This window comes from Halyomorpha halys, unplaced genomic scaffold, assembly GCF_000696795.3.
Source record: "Halyomorpha halys isolate HHAL.00 unplaced genomic scaffold, Hhal_1.1 Scaffold29.1, whole genome shotgun sequence".
Lineage (NCBI taxonomy): Eukaryota > Metazoa > Arthropoda > Insecta > Hemiptera > Pentatomidae > Halyomorpha > Halyomorpha halys.
The window spans coordinates 1,965,651-1,982,811 of NW_027115892.1; the positions used below are offsets into that span (position 1 = coordinate 1,965,651).

The following is a 17,161-nucleotide window of genomic DNA, read 5'->3' on the forward strand; positions in this document are numbered from 1 at the left end:
TCCACTTGAATAAATTAATATAATTTATATTTACTCCACTTTATATCCACTTGAATAAATTAATATAATTTATATTTACTCATTCCGTAAATGTGCTCCCAAACTGGTATTCAAACGCTACCTCTCCCGCGTCTAATTGCCACACTACCAAACGTTACGAAAATTAAAACATTAAAAAAGTGGAGTTAAACCCACCCTAGGGTAGCCTTACATATATTTTCCCCGTCCGATTTATAATACCTGTATCGATACTCTTCACAAGATACGTTACTGATTTTATTCAGCCATATGATAATTTTTTTTTTACCATTGGACGTTAGCAACCCCGTACCCATATTTCTGGCATTTGGTTGAATTATTTCCTTTCGGCTCAACTGTTTAGATACCGGTATTGGTGTTGATATTTTTCATCCGATACTTTCGAAGTATCGATACTACACCCTGATGCTGGTGTAGTATCGATACTTCCGATACCAGCATCGATTTTCGGAGAATAATCCGAAGAGTATACAAAAGAATGAGAACTAGATAAAGAGGTGGAGAACTGAAGAATTTAGAAGTAGGGATAACAACCATACTTGCAGCTTCAAACGGCGAAAGACTAAAAAAGTCTTTGATCCGAATAAAATCATTATCGTATCGAATGCAAAATATTCTTATAGGTATCGTAAGCGTCCGATAGGGGCGGTGGGGTATACATACCACCAAAATATCGAATGGGATGTATCAATACTATTATCACAAGACAAAAATATCGATAGCGCAGAGTAGTTATGTGTTTAACTGTACATCGTAACGTTTAGTGCATTGGTTTCTTAGGGGTTGTCCCCTCAAATGATTGTTGAGATTTGACGGTACTTGTACTCAAATTATATAAGTATAATATACAGCATTTTATGATTAGTATTAATTTATATTATATCTTTAGGAATCTTGTAAACTTAAAAATTGAAGGTAACTTTTGAAAAAACAAAACATAAAATTTCAATTATTTCCTGGCTACAATGTAAGAGAAGTTGGTAATCTTTTGTCTTTTACATGAATAACGATAAACGAGCTTAGCCAACTGTAAATAAATAAAGTATTATTGCTATCGATAACCAACAAACGAAAATTGGTCTATTTATATTTAAAAAAAAGAAAAATAACCAATTTCAAACAGCAATTAATTATCATACCTTCTGCAACTCAGATAAACTGAAACATCCTTTAATTTATTCCTTAGAAAGTTATTATAATACTAATAATAAATTTATTTCATAATCTGCTGACCATCGAGAAATAACTAGGTGTAAACCTATAATCAAGGAATCCTGTTGTTGATTATCTCATGCCCAACCTTGTACTTGATAGAACACCTCTACAAACAGATAACGTATAATTGAAGGATTCTTATACCTACAATTCAACACTTCTGGAAGAAATCGGTTATCAAGAATACATAAATATTCGCGAATGCGTACTTAGTATTAAAGTAAAGGTAGGGAAAGACACATTCTTGTACCATCTTTTCCAGGGCTCCATGAACCATAGGGCCTCCCAACTCCTGTGATCGATAAATTAAAATAAATCAAGAATGCACTGAGAAGTACTTAATTGCTTAAGAAAGATTTAAAGATAAACTAAAATAGATAAAGTGAACAAAGATATTGTCAGGATGAGTAATCCAACTAATAATAAGTACGGGTTTGCCTTTGAAGAATAATAGTTTGAATTTTTATAAATAAAATACCTGCCCTTTTCATATATATGTATTTTCAAGAGCTTACATCTAATGAAACACTGGAATTATTCCTTTGAGAAACACAAATCATTATAGACCTACTGTACGTTATTATTGCTAAGAAACCTCACATAAATTGAATATCTAACAATTTCAATGTTATATAAGGGGTATTCATGATGTGTTAAATGTTAAACGCAGGAGATCTTCTAGCGGATTTTCTGAGCAACTTGTTTTATAACCTTTCCTTCCAAAACTTCTTGTTATTGTTTAATTCTAAGTTTTAATTATTGTGATTTACTACAACATGCCTAAAAAGTGGAAATGGAAAGTTTGTCTACTGAGTGTCTTGTTGATCTTCCAACTTGTGAAAAGGAGAATCAAAATGTGCTAATTGACAACTGTCATTACATTATAATTATTGTTATACATTGCTTTATTAGTTATACATCCAAAACAATACTAATTTACTGCGTGTTCCTGTTGTAACGATAAAGATGACTCTTTATTTACGTTCTTTATTTGTCAACACACCAATATTTACACTTGACATATATAACAAAACATTCATAATTATTATTAACAGAAATATTCAGTTTTGTTTTTACAAACAGAAAAAACACCTAGTTTTGTCATTGTTAATTATCATTAGTTGATCATATGGCAAGAGGTTTTTGCCACTAAAACAAATGTAAAATAATGAAACATTAAATGAATTATAAATAAAAATAGATTTAAAAGAAATATACAAGAAAAATAAAAATGTTGATAATAATTTGGACTGTGGCAAACCCATTTCAAACACTCTCTTTGCTAACGTCAACTATTGCCGCTGAAGACGTTAATCTTGCCACCACACTAACACAATCAAAACACAAACTACGAACAAGTAATATGTATAATACTACATTGGTTGTTACTACGACAACAAACAAAATGATCTCGAGCTCAGCTGGACTGTTTTGGGACGTCATTCTCCATTTAAAATACCCGGTAACAGACTCTCAACCATGTTATATCGGTTTAATATGGTAAAATAGGAAATATTTCTCCATTTAACATGGAGTTTTTGCGTTTAACACGCCTTAACATGTTAAACTAAAGATCTTGAATACTCCAAGTATATTTTGAAATTGTCAGAAGCAGACCAACTCTGTTTTGATATTTAAGATACTGTTTTGCAAGACAATTGATCCTTGATTGCAAAAAAATATCTTGCTTCATAATTGCTTTTAGTGGTTCTCAAAAACACTTATTGTGACAGTATTGTTTCTTGTAATTTATTTAGCTCCTATTTAGCATGATTCTGAGAAATTAGTAGTAATTCGTATTTAGTAGTTCTATATGTAATAGCTCCGTGTATGAAAACTTTGCACCTACCTTTACACTCAGAGCCGTCGCCTTTGGCCAAGTAGAGGTCTTGGGCACTGTGATATAAATATAGATAAAGGAACCCTCCAGATTAGTTAACTTATTTTATAAACAGCTTTGTATTATTAACAGTAGTTAAATCATCGTTTTCTTCTTTTTTTTTAAATATTTGAAATATAACAAACATTTTAAAAAAAGTAAAATATTAATAAGATGTATTTCATTTCCTATTTGCTAAATCATGAATTATTCCTGCAAAGTCTATTTGTTTAAAAGCATCTCTTTCTACGGGCTACAGTTATAAACTGCCTAGACAATCTTGAAGCAAACATATCCCTCAGTTCAATCATAAGTCATTTTAATTTATTGATAACAGGAGTTAAAGGGTCCTATGGAACCACAGGGCCCTTAGTGCAAAGGTGTCACTTCTTATACTGGAGCTAAATTCATCAGATAGTTTTTCGTCCGGAGCCATCGAAATAAGTGGATACGCTTTCTTCCACAGAACAGCCTAACATAACTAATAGCCCTTCCTATACCTAATTACTGGTTATAGCAATAGCAGGTAAGGGTATCTCTAAATAATTTCTACTTAGGTGGTATAGCTCCTGGCAGTTGACCATTTTGTATTAGAATAAGGTTTTCTACAAAAATAAATCTGAAAATATTAATTGTCACTAATTATTCACCCATGTATAATTATAACTAAGGCTTTTTAAAACTGTACTTATGATTTATATCTGTTTATTTATTTTTACAAGGCTAATAGGCCATGTGGAATAGTCCAAAAGCCCGTTAAAAAAAAAGTCGAGTTATTTCACCCCATTTTTTGATTACTATAATAAAAACTATTTACAGTTAATAGCGAAATTTTATGACTATGCTGATCATAGTTGGTATGAATTAAAATTAGGGCCTGTTGCGAAAAATTCATTTTTGAGTTCTTTCTAGTTAAAACAAAACGCGTTACTTTTGGTCAGAAAATGGTTCTTTCGGTTATAAGCTTTCAATTTAAGTTCTTTCGGTTATAAGCTTTCAATTTAAGTTCTTTCGGTTATAAGCTAGTCAAATGCGCCATCATACAGTTAATTATATTTATCTTCATAGTAGTTATTGTTTAAATGACATTTGCTAAAATATATTAAAAATATGTTGATTTCTAGCTGTTTGGAAAAAACTTTAGGCATTGAAAAACTTAACCTCAGGAACTAGTTAAATTTACTATGAAGGAGTTCATAATTAATTTTTTCAAACGAATAGTAGTTTCCACGATATTTGCGAATACAAATACACAAAACATAGATTTGTCATTATATAGATTTGTTTACACCTCTTTCCATCATAACAGCCCTAATGAAGACCTATATTGTGGGTCAAAACATCGGCAATGAATAGGTAGTTGAAAGATATTTTTGTTCTTCTGATGATCTCCTCTAATTTTATTCTCGTTATTTGGAAAAATTGTATCTCGGAAACCATTGAACGTAGAAAAAGCTCCACTGCGGCTCATGTATTAAATTAACTTTACTTTAAATAATCCCCTATTAAGAATTTTAGTGTTGTAGGTTCTTTTAAAGTTATGGGTTACCGAATAAATATTGGGTGAAAATTAGAGGATTTCCTAGATTAAAACGATCTTTAGGAGGCTTGCATCTTAAATACTTTAATATTTACTTTTTAAGAATATTTAATTTATCTCTATTATAGCGTAAGAAAAAAATCGAACCATTTTCTGATAAAAAATATAGCACAATTTTTTTTTTTATTTCAAAGAATTTTGCATACCTTTGGAACAGTCATCATTTTTTATTCTCCCAGACGATAGTTAGGAGATTAGTCAATTTTGACTGTAAACCTGTATAGTTTTTATTTAAGTAATAAAATATTGGGGTGAAATAACTTGTTTTTTATTGCTTTTTATTGCTCTTGTACTATAAACACAATTTCCAATTTTCCGAAATTTAATTCCTTTAATATTTTCAAGAATTTACTTTAAAAAATTATATGTGCTAAATTAGAAAACAATTCAAAAAATAATTTTATAAATAACCATGTACTACCAGGCATTTATGTGAAAAGGAAGAACTTTTTTTTTAGTTGTTAATAATTCACTTCTGCTAAATGATAATTTATTTTACAACTCTATATGTTATTCCTGCTGTTGATTATAAAAATTATATCTGTCAGGATTAGGGTTATTCGATTATATAAACAGTCTTAATTCATTGTTATGACATACGTAGTAGGAGGGTGCCATCTTACCCGATAATTTAAAAATCTATAGATGTGGAAAATTTGAGAAGCTTAAAATGTCTGACAGCTCCAATTCTGGTAAAACATTATTCAAAGTGCTTATAGACTTTATTTAAAGAGATCTTTTATCCAAAAATGTTTAAGAAAATTCGGGGAATTCTCAACAGGCCTAAGGTAAGTTGAGAGGTTTTAGATTTCACTCTCCTCTTCCCACAATAATTTGTTGCGCCAGCACTTCTGGAAATACCTCTTGAACAGTTCTTTAGAATGAGTGTACTGATTTTGTTTATGCGTAAGCTGAAGTGTGGTGCACCGTATGTATGTTATATGCGTTCTGTTGAGCAGATTTAACAGACTTAATGCCAGGGATATTCATAATCTTTAGATCAAGATGTTAAAGCGTGTTAAATGGAAATAGTTGTGTTAAACTGGGAAACATTTCTTTCTTTCACCATGTTAAAACAATGTAACATATAACATGGTTAAGAGTCTGTTACTAGGTCTGTTAAACGGAGAATGAGGTCACGCAACAAACGAGCTGAGCTGGTAACAGTTTTGTTTGTTGTGATAGGTTACTTGCTCGTATTGCTTTGGGCGTTTTTACAACTAATAAAGCAACAGGACAATAATAATAATGCAATGAGAGTTGTCAATTAGCACATTTTGATTCTCCTCTTCACAAGTTGGAAGATCAACAAGACACTCAGTAGACAAACTTTCACACAATTTCCACTTTTCACTCAATTTAGGCGTGATGTAATTAATTACTTTAATCAAAACCTTGAAATAAACAATAACATAAAGTATTGGAAGGAAAGGTTATAAAACAAGTAGCTAAGAAAATCCGCTAGGAGCTCTCCTGCATTTAACATTTAATATGATTTTAATTAGGGCTGCCCATAATCCTATACTCATAACATTTAGCATGGTAAAACATTTTACATTTAACACAGCATCATGAATACCCCTAATAAACCTTTAAAAATGAAGAAAAATGCTATTTACCTAAGCGATTTTTAAATATATCACGATGTAAAATGTTTCGTGTCGATTAAACTTTTTCTACTTTCTTTGAGAATTGAACAGAGTGTTCTAGAAATCTAACAGAAAAAAAATGCCATATTTTTTATTTTATTGTGTAGAGATTTCTACCGAAACCACAAATAAATGATACTGGTTATCTACAAACCACAAAAAATATACCGATGACGTTTAAAACTGGTTTCAATTTGTTAATTATTTTATAAAATGTATTGTTATTTGTTTAATAACAATGAAGATTTTTCTCTAAACTTTTGGTGCTCCGAATCTTTTAAACACCCTACCCTTTTCTTATATTTATATTTATTTTATCCTAGTTTAGTTCATAAAATCAAATTCAATTATTATTTCCCAATATGCTCCAGAAGTAAAACAATATCAGATTCATGTTAAACAAAGAAAAAAAGAAACATTGAATGAAATTTCATTATGGCAGAAATTTTTATTGCGTAATTCATTTGTCTACTGAAAAATTAAAGAAACTGTCATTAACTTTTTCCATTATCGAGCTACAAAATACATTCAGAAGAAAAACAAAATTATTTACAAAAAAATAATACTAAGACTGCCAAAAGATCTTAAATCCAAGAGCCCAAGAGGAGAAAAAATAATTGATTTGAATTGAGAGTCAAATTATCAATCAAGAGTCAAAACTGATCACTCTGCCAAGCATATTAAGGAGGAATAAAAAGTGGTGGCTGTCAAAGAAGAATAAAATCGATTTTGGGTTTTACTAAGCAAACCAAATTTTGAGTCATTTTCTGTCAGAAAATAGTTCATTTGTTACCTGGACTATACAACATGTTAAGTAAATATTGAAATTGTTATTCGTTAGGGCTTTAGGACGTCACAAACGCTCAATGGTCACAAACGCCCGTGCTTCATATTTTATTTTCCTAGATTTTTGGATTTATGCCTTCGATATTTTAATCCGTATCATTATTTTATTTTAATCCCAAGTTTCTGAATTCTTTAAATTAAACTATCTCAAGTTAATTGTTTTAATGTATTTAGATTTAGGTTTTAAATTTTATATTTTTTTCGTCATGATTTAAAACTACTGATACACCTGGTCCCACTCCTAATCAACCTAAATCAGAGGTATTGAAATGGCATTCCTGAAATATGTGGTTGACTGTTAGTGGACTATTACAGTACTGACATTTTGGCAGTGGTTGCTTACTGATCAGATATGAATGAGTTTTATTTGTATGTCTTATTCTCAATAAATATTGTGGTATTTTAAGGTGCAAGCCCACTAAAGTTTAGTGCATTCGAGTAAAAACTAAATTTTTCAATCATTACTCATTCGAAGCTTCATATCCTTAAAACTATCTACAAGCCTAAAATCCTTCATAGCACATTATCTAAAGTAGATAATAGTAGAGCTCTTTACGTCCTATATGCAAAAAGTATCGTTTTTATTTTTTTCCAAATTACGAAAATATTATTAATATTTTGTGAATAAATTTTGGCGAATATCCTGGAAACTTCGGTTCCTACGAAGATAAGTGTTATCAAATATATTAGAGTACATTCAACTATCTTTAATTAAGGTGCTGATAGAAAACTGTAGCTCTTATAGCTCCGAAAGTTTTTTTCTGTCCAACAGGAACATTTTGTGAATTTATTTTGACGAATATCATTGAAAGTTCTTATAATATTACTATTCTTCTTTTAAGAGCTAATAGACATTTGTACGTCATTGGGAGTAGTTGTTTCGGTAATATATGCCAAAATAAATTCATAAAATAATTAATTTTTCATTATTTGAAAAAAAGTTGCTTTTTGAAAAAATTGAATTTCGGGAATTATTGAACGTAAATAGTAAATATGTTTCACTTTAATGACAGAATATATATATAGAGGGTTAAAAGGCGAAATCTTTAAGTTTTTAAATTGTACTTCTCAGTTTTCTCCCACTTTCCTTTTTTTTTCTTTAGTTTTTAGCTTAAGTGTTGAAAGTAGTTTTGAAGATATGGAACCCCAAATGAAAAATTAATTGTTAGTAACTTTTTGAAATGGCTGCCATATTTTATTCCCTCCCCCTCACAATTATGGTTGGAAGAGAATTCAATTTCGATTAGTAACAATTTATAGTTTTCAAGTTATCAAAAATTGGGGTGAAATAACTTCCCTTTTTTTCCGGTGTCTTAGACTAGTGCTAATATCACGTCCTCCTAGTAACTAGGGTATGTAGAATCTGTTCTTTCTTTTCTACAATACCTAAGGAATACATCACCGTAAGTGTAAGATAAAATTTAATTTATCATAGACCAAACGACGTTTAAAAAAAAAATTAAAAATATATAAATTAAGGGTATCCTGAATCTTGTATAATTGTGAAAGCTCGTTTATGACGATTTATCATACTTTCACTGTGGTGTACTCCATAACTAAGTGTATACACAACATAAACACCTTATACAAAATTATACACCTTAAAAAGGAATGTACACTATAGAGAAAATTATATTTGTTCATGTAAAGGGAGCGAGGAGAGAAGCATGTGTCCTTGGTTCTTCCTGTTGCTGGACCATGTGGTTTGCCAACCTGTTCCTATTGGCGTTGTACCGGTTCAGTATACTAATATCGAATGACCGTTACTGAACGCTAGTTCTATTGTAACACCTCTTTGTTATTTTTAATTTCAACTTCAGAGACAGTAGTCATCCTGTCACTCTGGCTGCATTCTAATAAGCATAAGAGGTTCTTTTTTTTTTCATTTGAATAATGACCTAATCGGTGATTTTCATCTCTTTGGGGTATGTTTATGTTAATGTTCTGTCAATATTTACTTATAAAGACTACTAAAGGGCTTTTAATTTTATTCTAGAATTTATTGTTTAACTTTTATCAACCATCTGAAACAATCTAGTATTTAGAAAGTTGTTGAAGGTCTTGAAAATAGCTAACCGATCTTATTGGTGAATCTGAAATATGAAGATCTTAAACTTGTTAATCCTGTAATTAAGGAGAAATAAGTTTTTAGGTCGAACTATAACATTTTAAAGTCTAGAAAACCATAAGCGGGAGAAATACATTTTTCCGGCGGCCATTTTTATTTCTTTTTTTTTTTTAATCCATAAAAATTGCGTGTTGTTGAATTACTGAAAATTTAATTTTCAGGAAGATTAAGTTATCGGTTAAAAACTTAATTTTTGTTTTAAAAAAATGAGTATCCTCGGTATTAAAACCTCTTACGAATATTCAAAGTGGAAGATTTTGTTCGATTTAGATTAAATTTTTTAAAAAATTGGTAAAATGTATATATTATGCTAATTCTATAAAAATCTTAAAATTTGCGTTTATTTTTCAGTTCCTGCCAAATGTCTTTAAAGCTTAAACGTATCTCATGGACGGAAAAATAAAAGAACTTGTTTAAAGTAGTAACTTTTTTAAAATTTGAACCATAATAAATATCTGTAGGCTGAATGGTTTTTGAAGTGGAGTTTTTCTAAAATCAATTTTCTTTTTTAAAAAAGAAAATTAATATTTCCTAATTTTTTTAAAAATGAAAAACTTATCATTTTTCATACCAATAAAAATTTACAAAATGTTGATTTTTCGTTGTTTGGAAAAAAAAATGGTTTATTAAAAGCTGTAACTTGATAACTATTTGTTGATATCTCTTAATGCTTGATTTTTGGCAAATTGGTGGTTTGTTTGTTTGTTTGTTTGTTTGCAAATTGGTGGTTTTAATGATAATTATAAATTGCTCATATTTGAATGGAATTATAAATTGTAATGTGATACACACCACAGCAGATTTTGTTGGTGTTATAGCCTACCTGAGAAATAATGAAGTTCCTACTAGCAATTTTATGGTTTATTAATTTTTATAGGAATAAAAAGAAACATAAATTCCTTAAAAATAATATAAGATCTATTAAGTAAATTTATAAAAAAAAAATCATCAAGAAAACACAATGTTATCAAAAATATATATCAAGTAGAAAAAAGAATTCTGATAAAATAATTCAATTTTCACTGAGAAAACAAATTTAACTATAATATCTATCATATGATGTTCAACTAAAATGTTATTGTAAAGTGGCACTCACTACAGGTGCATAGTACAACAAAACTGTGAAGATAGTATCGTGACACGTTGGTTCCGATTTAAAAATAATTGCTTTTTAAGTCGCTAAGAGAAAAATGGAGAGATATTAATGGTTTGTTGGATGAAATATTTTCTGTAGATGATTCAGCAGTCACCTAAACTGGAATTAAATTCCTCTATTTTTATACTTAAACTATGTCAATCAAACGTTTAGAATAACAGTTCATTGTCGATATATATATAAAAGTAAATGGTCGAATCTTTGCACACAATAATCTTCTGAAATACTTTATCAATTTATGGTTTTTTTTTTCAAAATGTTCCCCGTCGCCACGGGAAAGTTTAAAGCTACTGAAATCCCCGAATACTGAGGTAGGAAAAAAGTTTGGAACAAAATTGAAAGCTTTTGGTCTGTAGCTCAGAAAGTATCTATTTTGTTCTCGGTTGTTTACTAATCGATTCATATTTTTCCGAAAAATAATATAACAATATTACTAATTCTATTAAACGATATCATATTGACTAAAAAAATAATGGGGCATAAGGTAATCTAGGTCAACAACATTCTTTTTTGCTTCAGGAAAAAGCAAATCATATTAATTTTTAGTGTCGTCTCAAACTTCTAAATACCATTTTTCAAAGAAATTTTGATTTATTTGGAGGAATTTCTTTTCTTCTGGTGACTTGTTCATATAATCGTTCATACCTCCTCTGCACTGTATCCAATTCCTACCTTAATTGAAACGAAATATGAATGTTTGCTCTTTAAACCTACATTAACAAAATTTTAATTTAATGCCCACACAAGGGCGAAATATGGGTTTCAAATAAAGGGAAAAAAATCGAACGTTTTATTTTTATGTCTCCGCTTCTAATTTGTTTAATTAGATCTGGTTTGTGGCCTTTGGTGCAGCTTATAGGGCCCTCAACCACTACGAAGTTTGGTGTAGACTGGTTGCGTAGTGTTGAAGTTATTTCTATTTTGTTTGATTTTTAAATGAAATCGGTGTAGGGTGAAAATTTGGGCTTAACAATTTTATTTTCCGACTTTTTCGGTGATTCTTTGGGTCTTGAGGTGCTAAAAATTAATATCAACTTTCTTTTACTCCTAAAAAATATTTTATCACACGTTGATAGGTCAGTCGATCTGAATTGTTTCAATATAGTATTAACATTGACACAGTGAGGGTTATTATAAAAAAAAATATTTATATTTTATGTAGTACTCATAGAACAGTGTTATTGATAATCGTATTTTCTATACGATCAAGAAGAATTACCTAAATTGAACCAGTATTACAGATGATACAACGAAGTTGGATGTTAGCATTTATGTTACTATAGTTACCGTATTATCACTTCATCTATATATTAATTAATATTAAACATCAATAGTTTTAAATTAATGCGTATAGATCTTCAAATATAATAATAATGAAGTATTGCCGGGTCTGTTTGTTAATGTTGTAAACTATATACAAAGTTGTAGATAGAACATTTAAATCCAGAAATACGTAAAGCTTCCTGCTGATTCGGCAACGGCTCCTGTTCGACCTGAATCTCCACTAAGCGTCAATCGCTGACTCGCCATTATGGCTCCCACCAGTCACTCGAGCCACTGTGACCGGGAAGATAACGTGTTTTATCTTGCCTCAGACTATCTGCTCCACGTACCTATGTGCAGTATGTGTCGGCCCCAGGCTGTGAGTGCTTTGTGTTGGCTGCACCGGTGCAGGAAGGCAATTCTTCGTGCCTGTACCTTGAGCTGAGGTGTTCTAGAGCTGTTAAAAGTTCAAGGTTGGTCGCTTTTTTCCTTTTCCAGAACCTGTGCAAACGTCAAATTGATTCATGCAAGGATAAATTTTACCTGCTTTGAATTTTAGAATTATTCAAGTATACGGTGTAATCGAGAATGTTGCTTTACAATAACCATTATATTGCATATTAAATAATCAAATGGAATAATTTATTTTAGTTGACTGAACGCCAGTTAAATTTTAGTTTTTTTTTTTTTTTTGCTATGAATAAATTAAAGAATTTTCAGATTACTGATTTTGAATAATAATTTTATCAAAACTTCCAGATAGTCATTTATTTACTATTTAGAGTTAGCACAAATATTCCATAATAATAGAACTTTCAAGGATTTGTTCAGACAAACATTAAAAAAAATATATATAAATTCAGTTCTCTAATTCTAATAAATCGAAATAAAAAAAAAATGCATTTATAGTACATTAAGGGGAGTATATGTTATTATAATATGTATATGTTATGTTAATATTAATCTATATTTTCTTTGACGAACAAAATCTTATGCAGTGTGCAGATCACAAACATTTTACTTACTGCTCTACTTTGACCGAAATTGATTTGTTATTTATTTACTTTTATTAATACTAACAATGAGAGTTCATTAATTATTTCAAATATATAAATTTAATGGTACATCAGAGGAAGATATTTTGAGCTTTTACTTATATTCCTGTTTGAGATCTGTTTGGATATTTCAATGAGAATAAGAGCTAGCTGATTTTAAAGTGATATAAGGAGTTGATCAAAAATCGTTTTAGCTATTTCTTCGAAAATGTCAAAAAAGTGTAAAATCGAATTTAATATAAAATTGCTGAAATATAGCTGCCCTGAATACGTTATTTCAGTTTCATAAACTTTTTGTTTTTTAGTTTATTCAATTAATATTGAATATTTGATGTTAGGAACGCCAAATATTACCTGTATTTTCGTTTTTTACAGAATGTGACACAACATATTCCAAAATGTACATTAATAATATGAATAGAGATACAGACACTATGACTTACTACGTACAACTACTATTTACAAACTTCTTTGTACAATTTATCTCCTATTGTGTCCTTCGATGACTCTTATACAACTTATAAATATATAATTCTTATCACCAACAAGAGTTCCTTATGTACACAAATGGTTGAAGACAGAGGATGCTTTAATTATTGGAAGATGAGTACAAACAACGCGAGGGAGGGAAAACTTTCCAAGAAACTGAAACAGGGTAATGAATTATAAGAACGGGAAGAACACAACAAAATTGTGATGAATGGATGAAGAGTACCTTCAAGATTTGGGTGCAATAAAAAGGAAAAATTGTGAGAACTGCAAGTGAGATTTAATTTTTCAGGCATAGCAGGTCTGAGTCGTAGATTTTCTTAACGTTTTTATTACCTATTGTTTATAAGATTATGAATATTGAAAGTATTAATTGATGTTTTACATAATAAAATAAAGATATTTATATAGCCAATTGTATTGTAGCTCTTGAAATCGAGTATTAGAAATTTTTCATATTCACAATATGAAGTATATCGTCACTTAAGCTGCGATATCTTGTAACTTCGAAAAAACTTTATACCATTTGAAATTAATAAAATTTTATGTTCCATTCTAGAGATATCTTAAAGGAATTTTTGCTGTCAGAAATGGATTCGAACAAATTGATAGTTATGACAAGACATTTTAAAAATTATGCATAGATTTTTTATTATTTTATAAACAAAAAAAAATCTATATCACTACCACCCATGAAGGGTCAGGGGTACAGTATTTTGGGACGTTTTATTTTTTTGGTCGGGACGTATTATTTCTAGACCATTGATTGTGCAGGGAGGCGATTTGGTCAGAATTACGACCCCGTTCCCTTGTTGATTTTTTGATTTACGAGGTATCACACCTTAAGCGACAATGTGGAAAAAAAGTATATTTATCCTTCTTATTGTCCTTTAATTCGTTTATGTAATTGTGATTTCACTAAACACTAGGAGTGTTGCATATCATCTTCCGTAACACAGACTGTTAGTTTCCTTAAACCACAACCTTGTCAGTCGCTTCAGTTTCTATCGTGTAAATCATTACATCAACTTAAATCTAGGCCACAGAGAATGACAAAGGAACCACATATTGCATTTATCTATTATCACATTTGGTATCTCTTTCGGTTTACTGATTCGATTGCTTAGTTCCTGTGCAATATTAAAAAAGTTTCAGACATAATGGCGTTCAATAATCGTCAACTATTAAATTAAAATCCAAGAGAAGAAAATTATTTTATTAATATTCTCGTCACGAACTCAATAAGCCTGCCATTTGTACAGGACTGTAAGGCAAGTACAGACTAAACTTTTTAAAGTTTGAATTTGGTAAGCTATTGATAATTTACTTTTAAAGATGCTGGAATAAAAATTAGCCATTAAATATGCCATACCTCTTGACAGAAAATTATTGGAAAGTACCAAAGTGGCGCAAGTGCAAATAAATTGATTGGTAGCGTAAAATACTTTCTTGTGTTTAAATTGAACAAAGATTCTTGGGTTCTTAGAGAAAGAGGATCAGCTCCCCCTTAATTTTAGAATAGCATTAACATTTTAAATTAGTCGAAATTTCAACAAGTAACGCATTTTATTTCTGTAAAGTCAAGAAAATAAAATAAGGTTTAATTATTTAAATAAATATTAAGCAAATTGATGGAATTTGCTTAGATTGATACCAAACTACTCTTGTACTGATGATTCCCAAATATACCCCAATTCGACTAGCCGGTTTCGAGATAAAAGGGTGTTGAGAAAACAAAGTTTGCGCACGTTTGATTGATACGATACTTCGACTCACAATGTCTGAAAATTTCATCAAAATTAGATGTACGGTAGGAGGTCTTATACCTGAGAGTTGATGTTCTTATTGTAGATATTTGTTGATGGAGTGGCAGGGGATGCCAGGTCTATCTTGGGAATCCCCTATTGGAGAGCACTGGCAACCATTAGAGATAGTACAAGAGCCCAAGAGGAGAAAAATGACAGTTATATCGTCCCAATTTTTGATTATTTTAATGAAAACTATGTATAATTACTAGTCAAAACTAATGAGTCTGCCAAGTATAGGTAGGGAGGTAAAGAATGGCGGCTGTTTCAAAAAACTAATTTTTCATACGGAGCTCTATATCTTAAAAAGTAGGAACAACATAAGAAAACCTAAGAGAATGTCATTTAAAGAAGAGTAAATTTGCTAAAATATGAGCCTTAATAGAGTTATTTACGTTAAATAGTTTTAGAGATATCGCTTTTTTAAAAAAAAAGTTTCATAAAAATGTTGTATGGGATGTATTGAAAGATCAGTGGTTAGTGAATTTATTTTGAAAAATTTATCTCAAAAACCATTTGACTTATAGGTGTCTATTAGCACTCAAATTAAAGCTAGTTTAATGAGCTATAAAGTAGTTTATGATGTTTATCTTCGTAGGAGTAGTAGTTTACATGAAATTTGCTAAAATAAATAGATTTATAGTTGATCGGACAAATTTTCATTTGGATAATTTATATTCATATGTGAATATCATAAAAACTACTACCCCTAGGAAGTATCATAAACTACCTTATAGTAAGTTAAATTTTCTTTATTTTGAGCGCTGGCAGACATCTGTACGTCAAATGATTTCTGAAAAGAAGTTTTTCATAAATCATATTTTAGCAAATATCATGAAAACTACTATTCCTGCGAAGGTAAAGGTCAGAAACCTCTTTATAGTCCATTAAACTAACTTTAAATTGAGTGCTAATAGACATCTGTACGTCATATAGTTCCTGAGATATAGATTTCTCAAAATAAATTAACTAACTACTAATGTTTCAGTAGATTTTTTAAGAAATTTTGCTTTTTAAAAAGCCATATCTCGAGAAGTATTGAACGTAAATAAAATGTAGGGCTAATATTTCAGAAAATTTACTCTTCTTTAAATAATGTTCTCTTACATTTTCTAGTGTTGTTGGTAGTTTTTAAGATATAGAGCTCCGAATGATAAATTAATGTTTTTTTAAGGTTTTGAAACAGCCGCCATTCTTTATTCCCCCTACCTAAACTTGGCAGACTCATCAATTTTGACTAGTAATTATCGTAGTTTTCATTAAAGTAATCAAAAATTGGGGTGAGATAACTGCCTTTTTTTCTTCCCGGCTCTTGTACTAAGAGGACTGGCGAACGAAGTTGCTGGAGGCCTTGATTCTACAAGAGTTTTAGCGCCACAGATGATGATGATGATGATGATGATTGATGTGTTTTACCTCAGAAAGATTGACAGATACAAAACGATATTTATACCTTGATGTTTTAAACGTAAACATATTGGGAAATTTTGCAGGGAGGGCGGATAAACATTTCTTTTTCCTTCGATAAGAAGAAAAGGTTCCCCTACCTTAGCTAGCAAGGAAATAAAATTAATGTTGGAATTCAAATAAAAGAAAAACTCCTATATCCCAACCTGTCAAACATCATTGCATTTTTTCACTTAACGTTTCTTCTTTCTAATTTTTTAATTTTTTCTAGGTGATCCTATTTTATGTCTATGTAATCCTCAGGTGAGCCCAATCTTCTTACAACGCGTGCCACAACCAAGTGGTCCCCACAATGGGCTTGCCACAACTGTCCCTTACTCACCTTCAAATATCCTATTACCTTCACGATAATTATTCATTTGTAGGATAGACCCTTGATAGTCTTTCTTCTTTAGGAACTTCTTGGAATATACCTGTTTAATGAAAATATTAACAACTACTATATATACTGTAAAAATTTGAAGTAACTATGTACAAATGTTTACCATGAACTAATTCGAAGTTATCTCAACCTTTCAGAAAACTTATATAAACGTAAATTTTGACGTGACAACGTCTTATAAATCATTT

At 30.2% G+C, this 17,161-nt stretch overlaps 1 protein-coding gene across 2 annotated transcripts in view; it reads left to right on the forward strand.

Moving 5' to 3' along the window:
• Positions 1-17,161, forward strand: part of spri (sprint) — a 759,753-nt gene that overhangs the window by 2,255 nt on the left and 740,337 nt on the right. Inside the window, exon 1 of one of the 2 annotated variants that reach the window (XM_067052867.1) lies at positions 12,234-12,248. The exons of the other annotated variant lie outside the window; for it this stretch is intronic. The gene's annotated coding sequence lies outside the window, so the exon portion shown is untranslated. Of the gene's footprint in view, positions 1-12,233; positions 12,249-17,161 lie in introns of those variants that run through there. 2 annotated transcript variants of the gene reach the window in all.